The 8,431-nt window shown below is 57.6% G+C and overlaps 1 non-coding gene and 1 pseudogene across 1 annotated transcript; both read right to left on the reverse strand.

The window, feature by feature from the left end:
- Window positions 1–704: 704 nt before the first annotated feature.
- Window positions 705–861, reverse strand: LOC144961570 (5.8S ribosomal RNA). Its single transcript, XR_013643206.1, has one exon. It is a non-coding gene; the product is annotated as a 5.8S ribosomal RNA (ribosomal RNA).
- A 205-nt stretch (window positions 862–1,066) lies between these two features.
- LOC144961571 (small subunit ribosomal RNA) lies at window positions 1,067–3,116 on the reverse strand (annotated as a pseudogene).
- Between the last annotated feature and the right edge of the window lie 5,315 nt (window positions 3,117–8,431).

Here is an 8,431-nt window from a genome sequence, read left to right on the forward strand (position 1 = left end):
TTCTTTCAACTTCCCTCACAGTACTTGTTCGCTATCGACTCGCGCAGGTACTTAGCCTTAGGTGGAGTTTACCACCCGCTTCGGGCTGCACTGCCAAGCAACCCGACTCCGGGTCGAGGTCGGCGGAAGGAGCGCCGCCGGCAAGGGCCTGGCACCCGCTCTGGGCAAGCCACGCTCGAGAAGACTCGCGCGGCGCTCCCGATCCCGCTCGACACCGACCCGAACGCTACAGCTCCCCGCGGGCACGGGCCCAGGGGGTTTCAGCGCTGGGCTCTTCCCGCTTCACTCGCCGTTACTGGGGAGTCCCCGTTGGTTTCTTTTCCTCCGCTTACTGAAATGCTTTAGTTCGGCGGGTACCCTCGTCCGATATGAGGTCGGCAGATCGCCCCATCCGTCGGGTTCGCCGCGCGTCGTTATACTTACTTCCCCGCATACCCCCACGAAGCCCTCGCTCGCGTGTACATCGAGCAGGCCCGAGGATTGAGGAAGAAGCAGCCGATCGCGTGCGTGCTTCCCCGTCTTCGGTGCGCGTCTTATTCGTCGTCCCCCGCCCATACCCAGAGGCCGGGTGGGGACGACGTCTCCCGTGGTCAGACGGGAGCCCTCGATCTACGGCCGCCAGTCGGGACGAGACCCGACCGGTACGGCACGTCGCGCCGCTCAGTCCCCCCCGAGAAGAACCGGTTGCGGCGACGTCGTAGGGCCGACCCTCATACGGACGTGGCCGGTGACTTACGCCCACGGCCGCAATTTGCGTTCAAGACGTCGATGTTCAATGAGGCAGCTGCAGTTCACACGACTCAATACGGCTGGCCGCACTCTTCATCGACGCGCGAGCCGAGTGATCCACCGCCAAAGGTTGTATTTATTTTCTCTCGCTTAAGGGCCAAACGACGACAAAGGGTGGGGGGGGCAAGCGTTGCGCGCGCGGTTACTCGCGGCGCAACGCCGCCGCCCCGTTTATCGGCCTGGACCGCTCCCCGGCCAGGGAGCAGCCCGGCCTCACCGGACAGTGTTTTTTTTAACCCTTCACCCGTCGGGCGGGCTGGGGGCAAAACGAAATCGGACGTGATCCTACCGAAGGTTCACCTACGGTAACCTTGTTACGACTTTTACCCTCTCGGGGCAGCGCAGTTCGGGCGACATCGCGACGACTGCGATTTCAGGAGCCGAAGCTCCGTCTCGCCGGCCACTCCGGGGCCCTGGCTGCGCCGTCCACCGAAGGTAGCGACGGGCGGTGTGTACAAAGGGCAGGGACGTAGTCGGCACGGGATGCTGACCCGTGACTACGTGGCATTCCGAGTTCACGGCCCAACTCGCAGGAAGACCGACCCCGGACATGAAGACTCCTACGCTCACGGTCTACACCGCGCCGGCTGGCGCCACCACTGTAGCACACGTGCAGCCCAGGACGTCTAAGGGCATCACAGACCTGTTATGGCTCCATCTCGTACGCACTGCTCGAGGTCAATCCCTGCAGGACGCGGCCTGCGCGAACGGCGGTCCGGGGCACCGCCTCTCCCTGAGTGGGAAGACCGACGCCCGACCCGAGAGCCGAAACGCCGACCCAACCCGTGAGACGGACCCCTCTTGACCGCCGTTTGTTATCCGCCAGGGCAGAGTCTCGCCCGTTATCGGAATGAACCAGACGGATCGCTCCACGGGCTAGCAACGGCCATGCACCACCACCCACCGAATCATGAAAGAGCCTCAGTCTGTCAATCCACGCGGTGTCCGGACCTGGTAAGCTTCCCCGTGTTGAGTCAAATTGAGCCGCAGGCTCCACTCCTGGTGGTGCCCTTCCGTCAATTCCTTTAAGTTTCAGCCTTGCGACCGTACTTCCCCCCGGAGCCCAGGCACTCTGATTTCTCCGGGGCCTCGCGAGGCTTCCCCACAGGGGACGTCCCCGCGTAACCGGTCGGCATGGTTTACTGTCGGAACTACCGCGGTACCTGATCGCGTTCGTTCCTCCGACTTTCGTTCATGATCAACGAAGGCGCTCTTGGCCGGTGCCTTCGCTCTTGTTCGTCCCACCGCGATCGTCGGATTCCACCCCTCCCGCGGTAGTACGCCCCCCCGGCCGTCTCTATAGACCTCGCCCCACCGCCCCCACGGAGACCGGTCCCGTGGTTACATTGCGGGGCGGTGGCGTCATCACATCGTTCCGAGCAAAGCTGTGCGAGCACGACCTGCTTTGAGCACCTCCAATTGATTCAGGGAGAACACCGCCCGTACCTTAGTGTCGGCCCAGATACGCCACGTACCAAGCCGACACGGCTTAAGACGGAAAGAGACTAAACCGGCAGCGACGGGCAAGCGATGCCCGGCGAGATCCGTCGCGAGGGTCCGGTTGCGGCACCGGAAGGCACCGCTTGCTCCATCCCCAAAACCACGACGGTGCATAATCGCCGGGGCAACGTCACCCGCGTTTGTCGCTGCCGTCACCTCAGAGATCCAACTACGAGCGTTTTAAACGCAGCAACTACAACATACGCCATCGGAGCTGGAATTACCGCGGCTGCTGGCACCAGGCTTGCCCTCCGATAGGTCATCAACGGCACGTGTTTGGTCTAACGCTCAATCCGACCGCTAGGCTCGCATGCGAGCCCAGCCCCGACATTTATCTTCACTACCTCACCGTGCTGGGAGTGGGTAAGTTGCGCGCCTGCTGCCACCCTTAAGCGTGGTAGCCGTCTCGCAGGCTCCCTCTCCGGGATCGAACCCTGATCCTCCGTCACCCGTAGCCAACACGGGGGGCTCTTGCCCGGCCGTCTAAATTTGATGGGACGGCGAGCAAACGGGCACGCCGCTAACAGCGGTCGTCACATACCCAGAGTTCGCCTCAGCCTGGCGGGCGGCGTTAACCACCCGCCGCCGGTCAAGATCCTAATAAATGCGCCCTCTCCCCGCGGAGGTAACCCCGTTAGGAGGAGGACTCGTGTGCACGTATTAGCTCTGGGATTCCTACAGGTGTCCGGACAAACATCGCCCACCCCGTGTATTATCGCCGATATACTGAGCAGTTCGCGGCTTCCCCTTCTGTGTAGGGTGAGCATAGGCGTGCATGGCTTAACCCTCAAGACAAGCATAAGACTACAGGCAGGATCAACCTGGTAGCGTATCCATTTCCAACCCGGCGGGACGGACCCGCTGGGACAGGAGGCTACGGGCGCCGACGACCGAAGCCCAGACGCCGAGAACTCCCAGCGCTCGACTCCTTCGCCGACGGCCCTTCTCGACTCTACCGCACAAACGTTCACCCCTTCGGCCTTCTCGCTGCTGGGTCGGACTGCTCCGACCGCCCGGACACGCTCGCGCTCACACGACTCTAGGTCCTCTACCGAGGAGCTAACCTGGGACCGACTCCGGACTCTCCGACCACCGCTCGTCCAGGCGCTGGTGACCGTGGGTGTACCAGAGGCCACCGCGCGCCTTTCGGCTCGCCTTGCTTCAATTTCAATTTTTCCGACCGACGACCGCCTTCCCTACTATACGTCCCAAACCCCTGGTAAGGTAGCCCTTTTCCTCTTGCGGACTACTAAAAAAAAAAATTTTTTTGGTGCAAATTCAGATTCGACCCCAGGCACGTATGGCAAACCCGAGCCCGACCTCCGAACAGCCCGAATTTCCCATCGCACTACTCTAGCGAAGTAGCGGGAACGCGTTTAACGCCGCGTAAACGGTCTTCCGAGCGAGTACAGGGCCCTAACGGGAAGGGCCCCGAAGTTCAAAACCGGTCGGCAATGGGGAGGTCCCAGGTGCGATCATAGGTGGTGGGTTTATTTCATTCAAATTCGCTCCGTAGAGGAAATGCGCTCGACCAAAGTTTTTTCCCTCGGCCCTCGGAGGGCTTACCGCGGGAGCGTCCCGGCGCTAGAGTCCTTCTCGGCCGTAGCGAGAGCTTCTTACCCCAGGGACGCCCGTGCGGTAAAGCCTCGAATCGACGAGGCGATAAAATCGTATGAATAAAGCTCCCAAACCGGGATTTGAACCCCGGCAGGGTTGGCCGGCCCGTGGGCCAACTCGATCGAGCCCGAGTCGTCGATCGCCCGACTCTAGCGAAGTAGCGGGAACGCGTTTAACACTCCGCCAAGCGAGTACAGGGCCCTAACGGGAAGGGCCCCGAAGTTCAAAACCGGTCGGCAATGGGGAGGTCCCAGGTGCGATCATAGGTGGTGGGTTTATTTCATTCAAATTCGCTCCGTAGAGGAAATGCGCTCGACCAAAGTTTTTTCCCTCGGCCCTCGGAGGGCTTACCGCGGGAGCGTCCCGGCGCTAGAGTCCTTCTCGGCCGTAGCGAGAGCTTCTTACCCCAGGGACGCCCGTGCGGTAAAGCCTCGAATCGACGAGGCGATAAAATCGTATGAATAAAGCTCCCAAACCGGGATTTGAACCCCGGCACGGTTGGCCGGCCCGTGGGCCAACTCGATCGAGCCCGAGTCGTCGATCGCCCGACTCTAGCGAAGTAGCGGGAACGCGTTTAACACTCCGCCAAGCGAGTACAGGGCCCTAACGGGAAGGGCCCCGAAGTTCAAAACCGGTCGGCAATGGGGAGGTCCAGGTGCGATCATAGGTGGTGGGTTTATTTCATTCAAATTCGCTCCGTAGAGGAAATGCGCTCGACCAAAGTTTTTTCCCTCGGCCCTCGGAGGGCTTACCGCGGGAGCGTCCCGGCGCTAGAGTCCTTCTCGGCCGTAGCGATAGCTTCTTACCCCAGGGACGCCCGTGCGGTAAAGCCTCGAATCGACGAGGCGATAAAATCGTATGAATAAAGCTCCCAAACCGGGATTTGAACCCCGGCAGGGTTGGCCGGCCCGTGGGCCAACTCGATCGAGCCCGAGTCGTCGATCGCCCGACTCTAGCGAAGTAGCGGGAACGCGTTTAACACTCCGCCAAGCGAGTACAGGGCCCTAACGGGAAGGGCCCCGAAGTTCAAAACCGGTCGGCAATGGGGAGGTCCCAGGTGCGATCATAGGTGGTGGGTTTATTTCATTCAAATTCGCTCCGTAGAGGAAATGCGCTCGACCAAAGTTTTTTCCCTCGGCCCTCGGAGGGCTTACCGCGGGAGCGTCCCGGCGCTAGAGTCCTTCTCGGCCGTAGCGAGAGCTTCTTACCCCAGGGACGCCCGTGCGGTAAAGCCTCGAATCGACGAGGCGATAAAATCGTATGAATAAAGCTCCCAAACCGGGATTTGAACCCCGGCAGGGTTGGCCGGCCCTGGGCCAACTCGATCGAGCCCGAGTCGTCGATCGCCCGACTCTAGCGAAGTAGCGGGAACGCGTTTAACACTCCGCCAAGCGAGTACAGGGCCCTAACGGGAAGGGCCCCGAAGTTCAAAACCGGTCGGCAATGGGGAGGTCCCAGGTGCGATCATAGGTGGTGGGTTTATTTCATTCAAATTCGCTCCGTAGAGGAAATGCGCTCGACCAAAGTTTTTTCCCTCGGCCCTCGGAGGGCTTACCGCGGGAGCGTCCCGGCGCTAGAGTCCTTCTCGGCCGTAGCGAGAGCTTCTTACCCCAGGGACGCCCGTGCGGTAAAGCCTCGAATCGACGAGGCGATAAAATCGTATGAATAAAGCTCCCAAACCCGGGATTTGAACCCCGGCACGGTTGGCCGGCCGTGGGCCAACTCGATCGAGCCCGAGTCGTCGATCGCCCGACTCTAGCGAAGTAGCGGGAACGCGTTTAACACTCCGCCAAGCGAGTACAGGGCCCTAACGGGAAGGGCCCCGAAGTTCAAAACCGGTCGGCAATGGGGAGGTCCCAGGTGCGATCATAGGTGGTGGGTTTATTTCATTCAAATTCGCTCCGTAGAGGAAATGCGCTCGACCAAAGTTTTTTCCCTCGGCCCTCGGAGGGCTTACCGCGGGGAGCGTCCCGGCGCTAGAGTCCTTCTCGGCCGTAGCGAGAGCTTCTTACCCCAGGGACGCCCGTGCGGTAAAGCCTCGAATCGACGAGGCGATAAAATCGTATGAATAAAGCTCCCAAACGGGATTTGAACCCCGGCACGGTTGGCCGGCCCGTGGGCCAACTCTGTAAAGTATGCGCGAACGAGGATCGAACCCAAGACCTTATAAATTATTATTATTATTATTATTATTATTATATATTATTATTATTATTATTATTATTATTATTATTATTATTATTGTTATTATGTGGGGATGTGAGTAAAGAGGCTTTTTATCGAGTACTCAACTATGCGCCGAGCCAGGCAATCGTGCTCAAAGCGCTTTACAACGCGTCTACAGCCAACAGCAACACTTAGCGTGCAGAGCGGGACACGACAGGACGGAGAAAACACTACTCACGGCCAGGTATTCGTTTTACATCTGATTACGGGGAGAGAATGCGAGTAAAGAACCTTTCTATCGAGTACTCAACTATGCGCCGAGCCAGGCAATCGTGCTCAAAGCGCTTTACAACGCGTCTACAGCCAACAGCAACACTCTAACGTGCAGAGGCGGGACACGACAGGACGGAGAAAACACTACTCACGGCCAGGTATTCGTTTTACATCTGATTACGGGGAGAGAATGCGAGTAAAGAACCTTTCTATCGAGTACTCAACTATGCGCCGAGCCAGGCAATCGTGCTCAAAGCGCTTTACAACGCGTCTACAGCCAACAGCAACACTTAGCGTGCAGAGCGGGACACGACAGGACGGAGAGAAAACACTACTCACGGCCAGGTATTCGTTTTACATCTGATTACGGGGAGAGAATGCGAGTAAAGAACCTTTCTATCGAGTACTCAACTATGCGCCGAGCCAGGCAATCGTGCTCAAAGCGCTTTACAACGCGTCTACAGCCAACAGCAACACTTAGCGTGCAGAGCGGGACACGACAGGACGGAGAAAACACTACTCACGGCCAGGTATTCGTTTTACATCTGATTACGGGGGAGAGAATGCGAGTAAAGAGGCTTTTTATCGAGTACTCAACTATGCGCCGAGCCAGGCAATCGTGCTCAAAGCGCTTTACAACGCGTCTACAGCCAACAGCAACACTTAGCGTGCAGAGCGGGACACGACAGGACGGAGAAAACACTACTCACGGCCAGGTATTCGTTTTACATCTGATTACGGGGAGAGAATGCGAGTAAAGAACCTTTCTATCGAGTACTCAACTATGCGCCGAGCCAGGCAATCGTGCTCAAAGCGCTTTACAACGCGTCTACAGCCAACAGCAACACTCTAACGTGCAGAGCGGGACACGACAGGACGGAGAAAACACTACTCACGGCCAGGTATTCGTTTTACATCTGATTACGGGGAGAGAATGCGAGTAAAGAACCTTTCTATCGAGTACTCAACTATGCGCCGAGCCAGGCAATCGTGCTCAAAGCGCTTTACAACGCGTCTACAGCCAACAGCAACACTTAGCGTGCAGAGCGGGACACGACAGGACGGAGAAAACACTACTCACGGCCAGGTATTCGTTTTACATCTGATTACGGGAGAGAATGCGAGTAAAGAACCTTTCTATCGAGTACTCAACTATGCGCCGAGCCAGGCAATCGTGCTCAAAGCGCTTTACAACGCGTCTACAGCCAACAGCAACACTTAGCGTGCAGAGCGGGACACGACAGGACGGAGAAAACACTACTCACGGCCAGGTATTCGTTTTACATCTGATTACGGGGAGAGAATGCGAGTAAAGAACCTTTCTATCGAGTACTCAACTATGCGCCGAGCCAGGCAATCGTGCTCAAAGCGCTTTACAACGCGTCTACAGCCAACAGCAACACTTAGCGTGCAGAGCGGGACACGACAGGACGGAGAAAGCACTACTCACGGCCAGGTATTCGTTTTACATCTGATTACGGGGAGAGAATGCGAGTAAAGAACCTTTCTATCGAGTACTCAACTATGCGCCGAGCCAGGCAATCGTGCTCAAAGCGCTTTACAACGCGTCTACAGCCAACAGCAACACTCTAACGTGCAGAGCGGGACACGACAGGACGGAGAAAACACTACTCACGGCCAGGTATTCGTTTTACATCTGATTACGGGGAGAGAATGCGAGTAAAGAACCTTTCTATCGAGTACTCAACTATGCGCCGAGCCAGGCAATCGTGCTCAAAGCGCTTTACAACGCGTCTACAGCCAACAGCAACACTTAGCGTGCAGAGCGGGACACGACAGGACGGAGAAAACACTACTCACGGCCCGGTATTCGTTTTACATCTGATTACGGGGAGAGAATGCGAGTAAAGAACCTTTCTATCGAGTACTCAACTATGCGACGCGCCAGGCAATCGTGCTCAAAGCGCTTTACAACGCGTCTACAGCCAACAGCAACACTTAGCGTGCAGAGCGGGACACACAGGACGGAGAAAGCGCGAGAAAACACTACTCACGGCCAGGTATTCGTTTTACATCTGCTTAGGGTGAGGAGAAGAGCAATGCGAGTAAAGAACCTTTCTATCGA

The sequence above is a fragment of the Berghia stephanieae genome, unplaced genomic scaffold, assembly GCF_034508935.2.
Source record: "Berghia stephanieae isolate SIO BIC M18660-M18661 unplaced genomic scaffold, UCSD_Bste_1.3 scaffold3102, whole genome shotgun sequence".
Classification (NCBI taxonomy): Eukaryota; Metazoa; Mollusca; class Gastropoda; order Nudibranchia; family Aeolidiidae; genus Berghia; species Berghia stephanieae.